The following is an 18000-nucleotide window of genomic DNA, read 5'->3' as shown; positions in this document are numbered from 1 at the left end:
TGGCCCAGCGAGGCCCAGCGAGGCCCTCCATCAGTGGCGTGTGCTATTACTAACATGGTATAACTGGTTAGTCCCCTATCATCCGTCATCTCAAGATAGCAGTCAGCTACTTTCAACAGAGTAAATATTTTTCTTCCGCTACTTTATTTCCAGCATTCTCTCCTTAATTTCATAGTTGCACTTACAAAAGAGTTATTTACAGCACAGGGGGACAGGATGGCCTGCCTCCTCAAAACGGTTCCACAAACTCCCTCTGCTTCCTGTTAAGATATTAGCGCCCAGTAATTGTCGCTCTTATATAAATGTGGGGCCTCGGCTGCAAACGTGCGCCCGTAGTAATTGTGAGTTGTCTTGACGCTAATTACATAGGGGAGCCTGTTTAATTGCCAGTTAAATTGACTGTGTGTGTTTTCTCTAATCTGTGTTTCCGGGCAAGTTGGATGACATCAGCTCCTCATTGGACTGAGCGTGAATTTGGAAGACCCGCCGAGGCCGCCGCGGGGGAAAAGCGAGGCTGCTGGCAGGCGGGTGGGGAAGGGCAGCCAAAGACAACGGGACTGTGTACGGCTCGTGGGAGCCAGCCTGGGTCTTCTGGAAGTTGAAAGGAAGACGATCTGGAGGAGACTCCAGAGAGGGCTCCACAGGGCAGGGCAGGCATCACCTGAGTCCCGTCTGACAGCACCCCTTACTGGCGGCGCCTGCCTCTTCCCCTCCAGCCTTCTCTGCTGATGCTGGTCCTTCTGTCTGGAGTAAGGGTCCCAGTCCTTGCCCCCCACCTTCTAACTCCACGTCTGTAGTGTCCTTTAATGTCACCTTTTCCATGAAGGCTTTTCTTGATTTCCCAGTTGGAAGAAATGGTCCTCCCTGGTCTAAACACCCAGTACGTCTCTGTATACTCCTGAGTTCATGCCCCCTTTCCTCCTTGTATTTGAACTAACTGAGAACCGAAATGAGTTCCCTGAGGACAGGTCATGCCTCCCACAGACTGAGTGCTTAGCAGCAGAAGGCAGAAACCAGGAGAGAGGCGGGAGACGGGAGGAGGGGGAGGAGGAGTAGAGGTGGCAGAGGAAGGAAGGAAAACCAAGGAGTAAGAATAGCAACTCGTACTTTTTTGTGGTGTGTGTGTGTGTGTGTGTGTGTGTGTGTTCACACATCAAGCACTGTACTAAGCACCTCATCTTTGTTAACTCATTTAATCTGCCCCAGAATTCTGAAGTAGGTACCATTATCATCCCCATTTCACAGATGAGGAAGCTGAGGACTCTGAAAAGTTAAGCAACTTGTTAACAGAACTTAAGCAGTAGATCCAGGACTACCTGTGAGCTTTCAACTTCAGGCCTGAGCTATCTTGAAGGAGGGAAGGGAGTGTGGAAAGAGGGAGGCAGGGCAAGGGGGAGGCAGGGAGAGGGGAGGAGGGAGAGGAGGAGAGTTGAATTCCGTAGCCTGAGTTCTCCTGATGTTTAAAAACCTCTCCAGCCTTCCACACACGCTTTCTCCTTAGCTCAAAAGCTAAATTAGAGTGGATTGCACTCTCCTCACTTTCGTAATTTAGATAAAAGTAAAATTTTGTCTGAGAGCAGAAGCAATTATAGCGCGGGTTTTGTGATTAACTTGATTAACAGTGTTTCACTCTAAAAACGGTCCCCCCTCCCTTTGCTGGCGTACTGTAATCAGAGCCCCGTCTTTCAACTGTGGTACAGCTGCTCTTTCTCTCCCCCACTCCCCAAAAAGGATTTTGACATAAATACTTATTAGGGAGAACTCTAGGCAGTGGCTGAAACAGTTGAGCAAGGAAGAGGAAAACGTTTCTCTACACATTAGCATCTGTAGTCTGTTAAAAGGCTGTCGCCCGCTACCCCGGTTACTGACAAAGATCCCAATTATGCAGCAATGAAATATACATACGTGATACAGGAGGGCTTATACATTTTTATTTTTTTTTTCAAAGAGAAAATGTTCTGAGAAAACTCTAATTAGAGATTTCGGTTCTTTAAGAGGAAAATGATATGTGGTTTCAAGAGAGATTATTTGGGGTTACCGGTGGGCAGCTGTGAATCCTTCCAATCACAGGTTTCTGCTCCGGAGCCAGGGGCTGGAGTGGACTGGGAGGTTATAGAAATCTGGAGCCTTCTGCATGACGAGCTTTGAGATTGGAATCTCAGGTGGGTTTGGGGTTCAGCCACTGTTCCCCCTCAGGACACTCCTGTGGGCTCCCAGGGCTCACACTCTCCTCTGTTCCCCCGATTCTTTCTTTTAAAAAAAAAAATGTTTATTTATTTTTGCGAAAGAGAGACAAAGCATGAATGGGGGGCGGGGCAGAGAAAGAGGGAGACACAGGATCCAAAACAAGCTCCAGGCTCCGAGTTGTCAGCACAGAGCCCAACGTGGGGCTCGAACTCATGAACTGTGAGATCATGACCTGAGCTGAAGTCGGATGCTCAACCAACTGAGCCACTCAGGTGCCCCTGTTCCCTTGATTCTGACACCAGATTCCTACCAGCCCCGTCCATACTTTCCTGATCATCAGGGTAGCAGCTGCTACTTCAGAGTCCCTGCTGCCAGCCAGATGCTCCACAGAATCCTCTTGACTAACCAGACCTACCATCCCGGAGGTAGGATTTTCTATTATCTTTGTAGAGGCAGATAAGAAATGAGCTTCGAGAGCGCAGGCCACTTGCCCAGGGCCACACAGTTCACAGTAGTGAAGCTGGATTTGAACCCATGCATGCTGGCTCCAGAGCCCCGCTTACCCTCCCTGGTCGTTCCGATGCCTGAATCAGATGTGATTCAGAGAATCACAGTATTGCAGCTCAGAGGGACTGTGGAGAGGAGTGACCGATCCACTCAGCAGCAGGGGAAACTAAGGCAGCAGAGGACACTGTCTGGAGCCACAGAGCCTCCAGTCTGAGGTAGGCGTGGCTCCCCAGCCCCTCCGCTCACCACTGGGGTCAGACCCGCTCTGTCCAGCACTCCTCTGTCCTGACCTGTAGGAACTGGGTTTGGGGTTTGTGCCCCCACTTCCCCAGTTCACATATTGAAGCCATAACCCCCAGGATCACTGTATTTGGAGACGGGACCTTCAAGGAGATTAAGGTTAAATGAGGTCACGAGGGTGGGGTCCTAACCCAGGAGGACTGGTGTCCTTATAAGAAGAGGGGACACCAGAAGCGTGCGTGTACAAAGGCCACACAAGGACAGAGCGAGAAGGTGGCCGTCTACAAGCCAGGATGAGACGTCTCACCAGAGACCAGCTGGCGCTTTGATCTTGAACTTCTGGCCTTCGGACTTGCAAGAAAATGAGTTTCTGCTGTTGAAGCCCCCAGTCTGTGGCATTCTGTAGGGAGCCCGGGGGGACTCAGGCAGCGGCAAAGCCTTGCCTGCTTCAGTGACTGTGCCTGACCCGGGTGGGAACAAGCGGAGGAGAGGACCCCTTTTCCTGGAACCCACAGGGTATTCCTAGAGGTGTACCTGCAGTGGCTGGATCGTCTTTAAAACCTTTCCAGACCCTCCGACACCGCTGAGGGCACAACTTCACACGCTACGACTTCCCCCTTTCCGTGCCTCTGCAATTTATCCAGAGCTTCGCACTGAATCGAGTTTCTGCAAGTTTCGTGTCACTGATGTGCTCAGATTTTTTAGTGTATCTTTATCTCCCATTTATCCTCCATGCAGGCGATCACATCTGGAAACCGAGAGCCTTCTCTGTCTCTTGCTCCGTGCATCGTGGCGGCATTCTCCAGGGGAAGGTGAAGCGGAAGTGACGTGAGGACATATCACCAAGAGGAGCTCTGGGGATACATTGGGTTCAAATCCAAGTTCAGCCCCCTGATCAGCTGAGTGGTCTTGAGCAGTTTTGCTGACCTCTCTGGGCCTCAGTTTCCCCATCTGTAAAATGAGGATGGTAATAATTGTACAGACCTCATGGGATGGAAGTTAAATCAGGTTATGTGTTGAGAGCACACAGGCTAGAGGACAGAGTAAGCCCTCTATAGTAGCACGGTCATTGTCCCTGCACGCGTGCCTGGGCTGAGCTGTAAGATGTGGTCCTTCTGCAGGTTAAAGCTCCTCAAAAAATGAATACTAGAACTCCCCTATGACCCAGCAATAGTACTGCTAAGAATTTACCCAAGGGATACAGGAGTGCTGATGCATAGGGGCACATGTACCCCAATGTTCATAGCAGCACTCTCAACAATAGCCAAATCATGGAAAGAGCCTAAGTGTCCACCAACGGACGAATGGATCAAGAAGATGTGGTTTATCTATACCATGGAATACTACATGGCAATGAGAAAGATTGAAATCTGGCCATGTGTAGCAACATGGATAGACCTTGAGGGTGTTATGCTGAGCGAAATAAGTCAGGCAGAGAAAAATACCATATGTTTGCACATATAGGAGAATTAGGAGGAAATTAATGGAGGACTGTGGGTGAGAAGAAGGGGAAGAATAGTGTGAGAGAGGGAGGGAGGCAAACAATGAGAGACTCTTGAATGCTGAGAACAAACTGAGGACTGATGGGTGTGGGGGGGAGGAGGGGGGAGATGGGCATGGAGGTGGGCACTTGTGGGGATGAGCACTGGGTGTTATATGGAAACCAACTTGACAATAAACTATTTAAGAAAAACAAAAAAAGCTGCAGCTTCATACGTTCCAACCTAATATCTAGTGAGCACTCAATAGATACTACATGTTGCATTTCACAGACACCGCTTGGGTTAGTGCATATGGATGAGGACTCCCAGAGAGGGCCGGGCCACAGCTGACAGAGAGAGCAGAGCAGGGATTCAAGCCCGGGCTTCCTGGTTCTCTGCCTCCTGAGCACGTAGATGTCCCAGGTGGCCCAGGCCACACCTCTGAGCCCTGGTCTGTCTCCTTCTCCACTGTGCCTCCCTCCTTGTGCCCAGATGGAGGGGGCCAGCCTGCGGGCTGGCAGAATCTTTATCGTCTGCCTCCCTGTGCCCCCATCCTGGAGGGGCCCACAGGGGTCCGTCTCCGCCACGTGGGCCCTTGGGCCTCATCGGCCCCCTCCCATCCAGCCCACAGCTGGCCGCCTGATTTCCCATCCTGTGCCACCAGCCTCCTTCCTGCCTTTCCTGGGGCGGGCTCAGGCCTGGCACCACTCCAGAACGGCTTAATCAGAATAAATCCTGAGAAAGCACATGTATTATTTATTCCAGCAAAGGTTAAATAATTTGATGAATTTCTCAGGACGCTGCCGGAATGCTGATGGCCTCTTGGAAAACACACATACACACACACACACACACACACACACACACAAACAACAACAGAAACCCAACAGATTTCTCTCCACACACGCGTGCGCGCACGCACACACACACGCAGCCGCTACTGTCACCTGCCCCGTGTCACCTGCCCCACGTTGGCTCACACAGGAAACAGGGTGGGCAGCCCCCAGGGGCTCTGAGGCCCAGGAGAAGACATAGATTTTCCTTCTGGCTGACTGGAGCTGCCGGCTCCGCCCCCTGGCCCCTCTGACATGATGCATTATCTGGAGCTGACTGTGCCTTTGATTTTGCAAATGGCCAAGGAAAGCCTATTGATTTACAGGCCGAATGATGGCCTTGCCTGAAACATTTGTTTATGGGGCTCCTTGCGCTCAGGCTCTGGGGTTGTTGAGATCACGGAAGGGGCCTTTGGGGAGACAGGACAGCATTAGGAGAAGCCCCAGCCGGGGTGACCGAGCCTTCTTGCCCTTCCTGTCCACGGCCGCTCCCTACCGCAGGTGGCTCACCTGAGCCAAGTGGGGAGGCCAGAAATAGGGGTGAGTTGGAACGGGTAACGGGTGTCCTCTGTTCTTATTTCCTTCTTTCCTTCCTCTTCCTCCCCTTGTCCTGCTCCCCCCCTTCTCCTCCCTTCACTCCTCTCCCCCCCACCTCCTCCTGGCTGTGCTTGTGGCCACCATTCCCCTCGCACGCCTGTGCAGGTGCCGAGCGCGGGGGCTGAGTGATTTATGCACATCATGTCCTGACATCCTCCCAACAGCCCCGGTGAGCTGGGCACTTGCATTTAAGTCCCCATTTAAGAGATAAATAGTCCCAGAGAGGTTCCGAGAGTTGCCAAAGGACCCAGAAGCAGCAGGGAGAGCCAGGCTTCTCCCTGCCTCCCTGGGCACCGGGCGCACACTCTCCAGGCTCCGCCTCGCAGACAGGACCGGGAGAGAGCGTGGGCTCTGGAGACCCAGCTGTGCGGAGCTGGGACGGTTTCCCAGCGCCCTGTACTTGGGACATGAAGAGGAGCATCGTGCCTGCCTCGTAGGGCTGGGGTGAGCATCGAATGGGTTCGTACCATGAAGGATGCTCAGAGCAGTGCCTGGCACAGAGTACGAGCTGAGCACTGTGTAAGCGCCACTGTTTTCCCTGTGCAGCTTTAGCTAAAGCCGCACCCCCACAAACTTGACACACACTTCTTTGTCGCATAGATTCATCCAGTCCTTAATGCCCAAACAACCCATTTTACAGACAAGGAAAAAAAGAGCCAGCGAGGTCTGGCGGAGGGTCTGCCGGGTTCAGAGCACCCCTGGGGGAGGCAGCAGAAGTGGGGATGAGGGGGTGCAGTCCTTGGACAGAGACCTGGACAGGACTCACGGCTCTGGCCGTTTTGCGCCAGGAGCAGGAGCCTGAAGCTCTCTGGCTCTCTGACCTCTGATTTCTCTTCAAGGAAAAAAATGCGGGGAAATACAACCTTTGTCATAAAGTTATTCCTCCTGTGGACCTGGCTCTGGACTAAACACTGCACGGGCATTTTCAGACTTGACCTTGTGTGTGCTGATGTCACGCCGTGCCTGGGACAGGCTGCCACTGTCCCCACTGAACCCCTCTCTCGACCTTCCCCAGGTCCACTGTCCCAAAAGATAGCTCCCTCCCTCCGCCTCCCTGCTCCTGGTGGCCCTGTCTCCTGTTTAACCTCCTCATCCCATCCCCACCACTGCCCTCCCCCACTCCCGATAAAACTTGTTCTAATTTTCTACTCCAGTGTTGCCCTTTTCCTTTTCTTCCACTTGTTTAGCCCTTTGGATGTGACCGTGGAGACCGCCCTTTGGTGTGGAGCCTGCTGTGTTTGGTGCTCTGTTCCCTGGCAGAGGACGGATGTGTCTTCCTCTGGTTTGCCTGGGCGGGGCGGGGCTGGGGGTGGTCAGCAGACACCCCATGAGCCTGCTAAGCTTCTGAGGATAGAGGCTGCAGGCTTCACAAGCCGCCCCCAGACTGAGCGCTCTTCCAAGGCAGGTGTGGGGCTCACCTCTCTGTTTCTGGCAGCCCTTCTAGGGCTTAGCGCACAGTAGGTATCCAGAAAATGTTTGCCAGGCCCCAGGCCAAGCCTGGACCCAGGGCCCCCAGGGTGGTTCCCCCAGTGGTTAATCTTTCCAAACAACACCTTGCCCTGAACATAGGGGAGGTGATTTATAGAATTAGAAGCATATATTGGAGTAATTTCAGAACGTGGTCTTTCAGTGTATTTGTGCTAGTCACGAATACTCCTGAGAGCTGCCTCGTAGGGTAGAACTGAATGTTAATCCACCGGTCATGCAGTCTGGGCTGCGGCTCACTGAGGGGCACTCAGATTATTTAAAGCCCATGGTGGCTTCTTTCCATGATTTCAGTCATCCATGAAAGGTGAGAAGAAATGGTGGAAAAGCCACCAAGATGAATATGGAACAATTATCAGAACAGGGTTAGCCCATGGACGTTGTTTCTAACTCTGGGTGAATAACATGTATACCCAACTTTTCACCCACTCATACATACGTCCACACACCCATCCACTCATCCATTCATCTATCCACCCATTCATCCATCTAACCATCCATCCACCCACCCATCCATCCATCCATCCATCCATCCATCCATCCATCCATCCATCTATCCATCCATCCATCCACCCATCCATCTATCCATCCATCCACCCATCCATCTATCCATTCACCCATCTGCCCATCCATTCATTCATCCATCTAACCACCTATTCAGTCATTCAGCCACTCACAAGATGGGTGATGGGTTAGCCACAGTTCCTGTTTGCCACAATGCATTGGTCTTAATGCTTCAAAAGGATTATGAGATCCTCGTGTTAGCCAGATTGGGCTGCCATAACCAAATACCACAGATTCAGTGGTTTGAGCAACAGAAATGTATTTTCTCACGGTTCTGGGGACTGGAAGTCTGAGGTCAGGGTGCTGGCACGGTTGAGTTCTGTTCTCTCTTCCTGGCTTACAGACAGCCACCTTCTCTTTGTGCGCTCACACAGCCCTTCCTCAGTGTGTGCATGAAGAGAGAGAACTCTTTCTCTTCTTCTTCTTATAAGGCCACCAATCCTATCAGGTCAGGACCTTACCCTTCATGCCTCATTTAACCTTAATTGCCTCCTAAAATCCTATCTCCAAGCTCCGTCACATTGGGGCTTCAGCACAAATTTGGGGGGAACACAATTCAAACCATAGTAACCCTCAAGGACAGGAATATCTTACTGAGTCCTCTCTTCCCATGCTTATAGCCTCGCAGGATACAAATGAAAAAACATCTGCTCACCTACTACTTGGCCTTGACCAATTCTATCCCAAATACTCACAACAGGAAGTAAAACATGCAAGATGGAATATTTGGAGTCAAGCAGATACAGATTTAATTCCAAGTGCTGTCATTCAGCTGGATAAAGAGACAGCATTTAATCTCTCTGCACCTTAGTTTCCCCATCTGTAAAATAGGACTATAATTATAACACCGATTTCATAAGATGAGATCCTTTATGTCAACTGCAAAAGTGTAGCTTCTGGAACTGAGTAGGCACTTAACAAATGGCAAAGCCAACTATTATGAAGGGGCCCATGCCCAGGAAAGAGCATTTCATAAAGGTGAGAGGCAGCTGAGTATACTGATTAAGGGAGTGCACTCTAGAGCCGGACTTCTGGAATTTAAATCCTAGCTTTGCCTCTTAGTACCTCCAAGTTCTTAAGACACTGAGAATAAAAAATATTGGCTATGGTGACTGAAAACCAAGCAATTGTGACTAATCCCCACGGGGCAACAGCACTTCCCTTTAGATGCACTTTGTTAATTTACAATACTTTTTATTAACTTCCACCACTTGCTGGCGTGAGACACAGGCCGCTCCCCGAGGCACCTTGCCGTGTCTTCCCTCGCTCTGCGCCTCCCCCTGGAGAGCTCTGCCTGGGCCAGGAGCACGGGCCCCAGGACAGACCCCCTAAGTACCCCGGATCCTGCTCCAGCCAGTGGGCCAGGCCCCAGTGGGAAATAGGATTGGCAAGACTGCATGCTGTTCCCCCTTTTTAATTACCGCTCCCTTAATTGAGTCACAAGTGGTGTTTGTGTTGCCATCAAACCCATGAGGACCTTGTTGTTTATGTGAATGACTCTCAGTGGAGTGACAGCTCCAAAATGTGAGATGTTCTGTTTGTACCAATTTTAACCAAGTGGTGGGGGCTTCGGCTACACATTCCCTTCTTAACACGTGGCCTGGGAGCTCATCAAAGGGGCCGGTCTTCCGTTTGCAAAGAATGACACGAAGCAGAAGGGGACCCTCGTGTCACAGGACCCTGGAACTGTGGGATGTTGGAGCGATGGAACCTTAGAGTCTTTGAGCCACAGAAGGTCTCCCACCTGTGGCTCGGATGCTCCTAGAGATGGTGAGCTTACTATCTTACAAGACGGTCCATTTCCTGCCAAGACCACTGGCTGTTGGGAAGACCTTCCTTGCTCATGAAGCTCCTTTTGGCATTTCATGGACACTAGTTGAGTCTTCTAGAATAGTCCTATCTAGAGACGCAGTTGGAATGGGAGATAGTCGGAGGGGGCCGGGATGCACTGAGAATCACAATGTCTTCCTTTCTGTTAAGTCAATGGCTGTGTCCTAAGCTTTCTGCTGGCTGCCACGAGGGAGGAAAAAAGAGGTTCTGACAGGGGTTTGTCCTTGAGAAATTCCCACCCGAGCTGGCAAGGGCCACACTCACAGAACAACAGCAGTGGTACTTCAGAGAATTAAGAACCGGGTCCGGTGGCATATATTCCACACATAACCAGGACAGGAAGTCAGGGAAGGCTTCCCGAAGGAGGAGAGGTAGCGTGAACTGGGCCATGAAGGATGAGCACAGTGAGGGAGGATGGGGAGGAGGAGGGGTGAAGGAAACAGGCAACATCTCTAACCCTCCGTGGATCAGACGCAGTCACATCCTGTGCACTGTCCCCTCACACGCCCCCTGAGACCCTGGCCGGCCACCGACCCAGAAGGAGGCTGCGACTGTGGAATGTCGCGCTTATTTACTTATTTTTTCGGTTTATGAAAAGATAATTCAGGAGACATTATTTCAATCAGACCCCTACGCAGTTTAGGAATGCTAATGCTTCCTCTATTAAAAAGGTGTGGAATAATTAGGATGCTGATGAAGACTGGGGGCAAACTCGGGAGAAATCCATTACCCGGCGCTCAAGGCTTTTCCCGTCCCCTCCGTATCCCCGAGTGACAAATTAACACGAAACAGAACAACGGCTGCTAACACTTAGGGGACATTTAGCTCAGATTGGAAGCCAGGATTTTTAGAAAATGAAGATTTTCACGGCTCAACCTTGGAACAATTTGGGATCACAGAAAGGAGCCCAAAGAGGGTGAGCAGTGTATAGACCAGGGATGGGTGCAGGGCACGGGGAGCCTCAAGGCCTTGGAGCCAGCACTGGATTCGGGGAAGGGGTCTGGGTTTTAATCCTGTGGACTTGCAGTGTGACCTTGGGGTACCAGAGCCTTCTATTTGGGGACAGTTAAAGAGAGAGCCTCACTGGAGAAAAGAAACAGGGAAGGCTTCAAAAAACAGAAATAGGGGCATCTGGGTGGCTCAGTCAGTTAAGCGTCTGCCTGACTCTTGGTTTTGGCTCAGGTGAAGATCTCACGGTTCATGAGTTCAAGCCCCGCCATTGAGCCCTGCGCTGGGCTCCATGCTGTAAGGGTGCAGAGCCTGCTTGGGATTCTCCCTCTCTGCCTCTCTCTCTCTTTCTCAGAACACTCACTCTCACACACTCTCTCTTACTGAACACTTCTTATGAGCCAGGCAATATTCGAAGGGTTTATTTGTATGATTTCATTTAACCCCCCAATGATTCCCCTGGAGGTGGGTACTATTATTATCCCCATTTTAAAGATGAAGAAAACTGAGGCACACAGAGCACATAAGTGACCTGGGAGGGGCAGAACAGAAATGGGAACACAGACATAACTGTAGACAGTGTTGTAGCCAGAACTGGGAGTCCCCAGGACACGGGGTGCGGCACAGCCCACGAAAGCCTTTCAAAATCAGGCGTTATGGGCTGAGTGCTCACACCAAAAAGAGGTTGAAGTCCTGACCCCAGGACACGTGCACGTGACCTTCTTTGGAAATAAGGTCTTTGATGACCATTGGTTAAGATAAAGTCATGGGGGTGCGGTCCTCATTCAATGTGACTGGTGTCCTTGTGAAAAGGGGAAATTTGGCCCCAGAGACTGACAACACAGAAGGTGACATGAAGATCAGGAGAATGCCATGTACCAGCCGAGGATCGTCACAGGCTCCTGGAAGCTAGAAGAAAGGACAGGACAAGCTCCCTCCTAAACCTCAGAAGGAACCAACTCTGTCAGCACCATGATCTCCGACAGACTTCCAGCCCCTGGGGCCATGAGATGATAAATTTCCAGTGTTCATGCTGCCCAGCTTGGGGTACTTCCCAACAGCAGGCCCAGGAAACTAACACGACAGGAGAAGGAGATGAGTCCCGTGGACTTGGGCAATAGGGAGCTATTGCGGAATTCTGATCAAGGGAATCACATGCAATTGGCTTTTTTTTTTTTTTTAATTTTTTTAATGTTTATTTGCTCTCTAGAAAGAGAGACAGAGCACAAGCAGAGGAGGGGCAGACAGAGAGAGAGAGAGAAGGAGACACAGAATCTGAAACAGGCTCCAGGCTCTGAGCTGTCAGCACAGAGCCGATGTGGGGCTCGAACTCACAAACTTCAAGATCATGACCTGAGCCGAGTCGGACGCTTAACCGACTGAGCCACCCAGGCGCCCCGCAATTGGCATTTTTAAAAGATCACTCCAGTGTGGTATGAAGACCCAAGGTCTGGGAGGGTGGAAACTGGGGAGTCAGGGGAAGAGAGTTCCCACTAGCCTGGGTGAAACAGTGTGAGAACTGGCTGGGGGGCCGTGCGGGGACCGTGGGGGTGGGGGTGGGGGGCAGACACCATGGGATCGTCAACAGGAAAGGGACAGTGCCCCCTTTCAGGGCTGCAATATAATGACGTTAAATAACTGTATTCACTAAATCAACTGCCCGCTTTCATTGCTTCATCCCCAGGGAAGACTGAAACGCTCTGAGTTAATATCTAAAAGAAAAAAAGAATGAAATTCAGGGATCAAACAACTTTTTTGATGAGGGAAGTGTTATTTCTACCAAGCTAAGACATCAAAGCCTGTGAATGGTGCTTTTTAGGTAATATTAAAGAGGGCTCTAAATAATGTTTGAATATTTCTCTGCTTTTCCCCAGGGATCACAGACAATGTATCCTAGAGGAAGAACCCCAGCGATGCCCCGAGCAAAGGTCCTTTCCAGAGGACCAGTGGATTTCCTTGGAATACAAGCCTTGGGTAAATATGGCTGAAATCACATGCAGCAGCCCAAGCATTAAAATTCATTGTTCTAGGCATAGCACGCACTTCTGTAGATTACATTGGCTAAAAGCCTGACACACAACTCAGCTATGTTTTGACAATTCTTTTCACTTAGATGACCCTTGTAGTAGGAGATATATCTGCGTGAAAAGCAAATCTCATTTCCTCATTGATTCCTCTAAGTGGTAAATAACTTTCTAATTTACTTGTAATCGTTAGCTTCTGCTATGTAACAAACCACCCCAAGACTTAGTGGCTTATAACAACAACCATTTTATTATTGCTCGTGAGTCTGTAGGTCAACCAGGTAATCTATAGGTAGCTAGTGGGTTGGCTGAGAGGCTAGAGTGGGCAGTGGAAACTAGTCACATATCTCTGTCCATCCAGTAGGCTAGGCCAGGCTCGCTCCTATGGCCATAGTTTCAGGGTTCTAAAACATATTTTGAAAGCCTCTGATTGTGCCTTACTCCCTAATGCCCCAATCAGCCAAAGCAAATCACATAACCACACCCAATTCCCATCTGGAAAGAGAGATTTTTGCCTCTGGATGGGAGGGCACATAAAGTCAGTTTGCAGGTACGCTTACAGGGATGGAAGACGTTTGGGCTAAGCTTGCAATCTACCACATGCTTTCTCCTCCTTGTAAAAATAAAGGAGGCTAGCATATTTTAACATATTCTGTACAGCAATGTTCTTTATGATTTATATCTCATTTAACCAGAGAAGTTATGTAATTCCTTAAGATCACACAGCTAGTCATCACTGGCAGCAGGATTCAGTCCCAGGACTGTTGCAGCCTAAATCTTATACTATTCATTTCTGTCTACTGGTTGTGGAGTTGAATTGGTCATTTTTGGGTTCTTAGAGCACATTATTCAACCCTTCACTATATTTTAGTCACTTAGTTTCTTTTTTTTTTATAGTTTATTGTCAAGTTGGTTTCCATATAACACCCAGGGCTCATCACAAGTGCCCTCTTCCATGCCCATCACCCATTTTCCCCTCTCTCCCATCCCTCACCAACCCTCAGTTTGTTCTCAGTTTTTAACAGTCTCTTAGTCAGTTAGTTTCTGTTCTATTTTCTCCAGTGTTAGTCATCCAATCTTAGCTTGCTTACCACCAGTGATGGGGAGCTCACTACCTATCTTGACAACCTAGAGTTGAAAGCTCAATCTATTACAAGCTTCTTTACAATCAAAATGAGATGCTAAAAAACGTAGGTGGGAACGAGGGGAGTTGACAAAGTTTTGTTTAAGTTTTCTTTCCTGCTCTGAATTCTACAGTTTACCTTTGTCAGCTGCCTGGTTTTGTAATTGTGGTTATCTTTGTTCTGCGTTATTTGGAAAATGCAATTTGCATTGAAAGAAATGACACAGGAAATTTTTGATTAGCTAGATGAGGATTTTTTTTTTCCTTAAAGGAAAGAAAGATAAGAAAACAAATGTTTAAAAAGGCTTATTTATAAAAACAGGAACAACGATAATCACCTCCCTAGACCCCCCCCCCAGGGGGCCATTTACTTGTGGTGGGCTCTAAAGTGTGCATTCTGGGAAGGCAGGGGCTGTATGCAGGTGATGATGCATGTGGAATCATTCATTCATTCACTCATTCATTCATTCATCAAACATGAAAAGAGGTTACTATATTCAAGACACTCTATTGGGTAAAGTAGAGAGTATACAAATTATACACAGCCTGGCTCAAAGCTTTCTAGAGCCAAGAAGGGGAATAAGACAGATGAATATGACCTGAGGGAAAAGGTGCCGGGGGCTGGTTAAAGGAACGAAGTGCAGCCAGGGCTCGGAGGAGGATGTGATTCCATCCAGGGTGACCCAGTCTGGGTCTCTCCCCTTCACGTGAAGGCAGGAAACTGTTCATTACACCCCGCCTGAGATTATTAAGCCTGGCTCTTGAGGGCTACCCTTCTCTGAAAGCCCCCCCAACAAAAATGCACACAATGTGCAACCTCGAAAGTCAAGGCTCTTACTACACAAATTCAAAACTCAAAAGGACCCAGAGACAAGCAACCCTGTGGTCAGCCTCCTGTGGACGGAAGGAGCTGTTCTGGGTGGTGGAGACGTCAGGAAAATCAGCACCAGAGCCGGGGCGCTCCGCCGGCTCCTTCAACTTCCTCCTCGCAGATGGTTTCGGATGTTCTCTCAATAAAAATTACCACTGGGCAAACACAAATAAACTTAACGGATTTAACTGACAGAGTTAAACAAGCAGAAGATAGGATTTCTCTTAATGAGAATAAACTACTTGCATATGAAAAAGATTTAAAACTGAGGCTCCAATAACTAACTCACCAGAAACTTGGAACAGATTCACAGAATTGGACGGGGAGAGGGGGAGCCCAGCAGGCAGGAAAACTCCATCTGGAAACTGGGTGCCTGTTGAAGGACAAGGCCACGCAGCAGGAGGCGTGGGAAAGGCATGGATGGGAAGCAGGCGTGAGAGGGCTCTAGCCCCCACAACTGACAGACAGACCAGTAGATACCAGGAAAGGGTTTAAGCAGGGGACGGTGAAATGAAGTCTGTGACTTTGAAAGATCACTCTGTTCCCTGCATGAGTAGAGGCAAGGAGACCAGTTAGAAGGAGGCTGTCAGGCTGGGAGGTGATACAGTTTTAGGTTTTTCATTTTTTTTTTAACTTTTTTTTTTTTTTTTTTTAAGAGAGAGTGTGACCTGGGGAGGGGCCGGGAGAGATGGGGACGGAGGATCCAAGGTGGGGTCTGTGCTGACAGCAGTGAGCCTGACGCAGGGCTCGAATTCACAGACCATGAGATCACGACCTGAGCTGAAGTCGGACTCGACTGACTGGGCCACCCAGGCACCCAGATACAATTTCAGGCTTAAGAGTAATGGCAGAGGGGCGTCTGGGTGGCTTAGTCGGTTGAGCTTCCGACTTTCGCTTGGGTCATGATCTCGCCGTTCGTGGGTTCGAGCCCCGCGTCGGGCTCTGTGCTGACTGCCAGCTCAGAGCCTGGAGCCTGTTTCAGTCTGTGACTCCCTCTCTCTCTGATCCTCCCCTGCTCACGCTGTCTCTCTCTCTCTCCTAGAAATAAATAAAACATTAAAAAAAAAAAAAAGAGTAATGGCAGAATCTGGCCACTGTCACTTCCTAGCTGGTAAACTTGGTCTTTACCTTATCATTTGCTGCTTTAGATACTAATGCCTCCCTATCGAGGTGTGTATGAGGATTCCAGGAGGCAGTATTCATGTGTCACTTATTCGTTTCACAAATCTTTCCCGAGACCCTGCCATGGGCCAGATACTATTAGCAGCACTGAGGATGCGGTAGTGAACAAGACTGACTTTGGCCCTGACCTTGCACAGTTATGTTCTCGTGCACCTTAGATTCGAAAGTAATTGTCTGAGTTTTTGGTTCGCAGTTGACAGAAGCCCAACTCACTTATGGCATTGACTGGTTCCTGTGGTTCAATGTGTGATGAGGTAGCCCTCTGAGGCCGAGGAGGAGATCCAGGCTCCAGGGTTTTGGCATCTGGAACTGAGGAACTACCTACTCTCCCTCTGCATCTGCAGCTTGTCTCTGCCTCTCTGCACACTGGCCCGTTTCTCTCTTGTATTAGAGTTTTCCCAAGGGGGTGGAGACATGGCCACCAGCAGCCCCAGCTTCACAAGCCTGGAAGGGAAAGTGCTTCCTTCTTCCAGCATCTGAACAGCAATCCCAGAGAAGGTCCCTCTAGCCGCTGCTCCGGTGGCCTTCCCACCTCATGCACTAATTAGTCATCGTTGCCAGGAGGATGGAGAGGCACGGCTGGCCAGGCTTGGATCGTATGGCCAGTGGCTGAGGTTGCCTGTGCTCTGTGCCATCAGTCGTTCCACCAGACACACATGGAGAGGGAAGGAATGTTCTCCAATGCAAGGGAAGCAAGGAGACCAAAACAGCACATGTCCTACCAGAGTAAGTGTGATAAGGGGTTTTCACGATCGTGAGATCGAGCTCCGGGTCGGATCCGGGTGGAAACTGCTTGGGATTCTCTCTCTCCCTCTCTCTCTCTCTCCCCCTCCCCTGCTCTCTAAACAAACAAACAAACAAAAATAAACATTAGGGGAAAAAAGGAAAATCCAGTTGGTAATCTCGGGTTTTCGTCTTTGACCGGCTGAGTTCCCTGCAGAGAGCTCCCTCCCCCAGAGTGTCTGTATCTCATCCCCAGACGGGGCCGCGGACAGCCCTCTGGTGACGGTCACACGCACGTAGACTCGTAATACTGGAAGGGTGACTGCCGCTCGCAAACAGGGCAGAAGCGGAGTACCGGCAGCCGCAGCTGAGGCCGGTCCCCAGGCGTTCATCCAGTGTTTGCAAAGGGTGGAGTCAACATTTAATAACTGGGAGATTTTACATTAAAAATGCAGATTTCGGGCTTCTCTTGAATAAAAGGAGAACTGAAGGCACCAGATCTCCATTCCCACGTGGCCGCGACCAGCTGAAACGGAGTAGCAACTGTCTCTTTACACAGGGCATGTGCCCTCCAGTGCCTCAATGCACCTCAGTCCCCACCACTCTCTACTGTCCCTGATGCCAGGGCCAAGACATAGTTGCCATTTCTCACTGTGCAAGCACTGCTGCTTTTCCTCTTGTAGAGAAATACACCTCTCTAGGGGCGCCTGGGTGGCTCAGTCAGTTAAGCAGCTGACTTCAGCTCAGGTCATGATCTCACGGTTCGTGAGTTTGAGCCCCGCGCCGGGCTCTGTGCTGACAGCTCAGAGCCTGGAGCCTGTTTCAGATTCTGTGTCTCCCTCTCTCTGCCCCTGCACCACTCACACTCCGTATCTCTCTCTCTCAAAATAAATAAATAAATAAATAAACATTAAAAAAATAAATAAATAAACCTCTCTACTCTTTTCTCTTTCAAAATGGAAAATCAAGGGCATCTGGGTGGCTCAGTTCGGTTGAGCATCCAACTCTTGATTTCAGCTGAGGTCATGATCCCAAGCTTGTGGGAATCAAGCCTGCATCAGGCTCTGTGCTGAGCATGGAGCCTGATTGAGATTCTCTCTCTTCCTCTCTCCCTCTCCCCTGCTTGCACTCTTTCTCTCTCAAAAAAAAAACAAAAACAAAATGAAAGTCCAATATAATTGAGGGGGTCACACAATTTTTCTTACACCCAGCGCACTTCTACCCATGGCCCACCCTAGGCATTTCAGTTTGTGAATATTACTGTATGGGATTATTATTTACATTAGATTATTACTTCCCAACCAAGAGAACAATAGGCGGGCATAGTAGTAACCTTTCTAGAAATAATAACAGCAAACAATTTCTCAGCACTTATATGCCAGACACCATTTTAAGCCCTTTACAT

The sequence above is a fragment of the Hyaena hyaena genome, unplaced genomic scaffold (genome assembly GCF_003009895.1).
Source record: "Hyaena hyaena isolate Hyena2069 unplaced genomic scaffold, ASM300989v1 scaffold_6, whole genome shotgun sequence".
Classification (NCBI taxonomy): Eukaryota; Metazoa; Chordata; class Mammalia; order Carnivora; family Hyaenidae; genus Hyaena; species Hyaena hyaena.
This window is presented reverse-complemented; position numbering follows the sequence as displayed.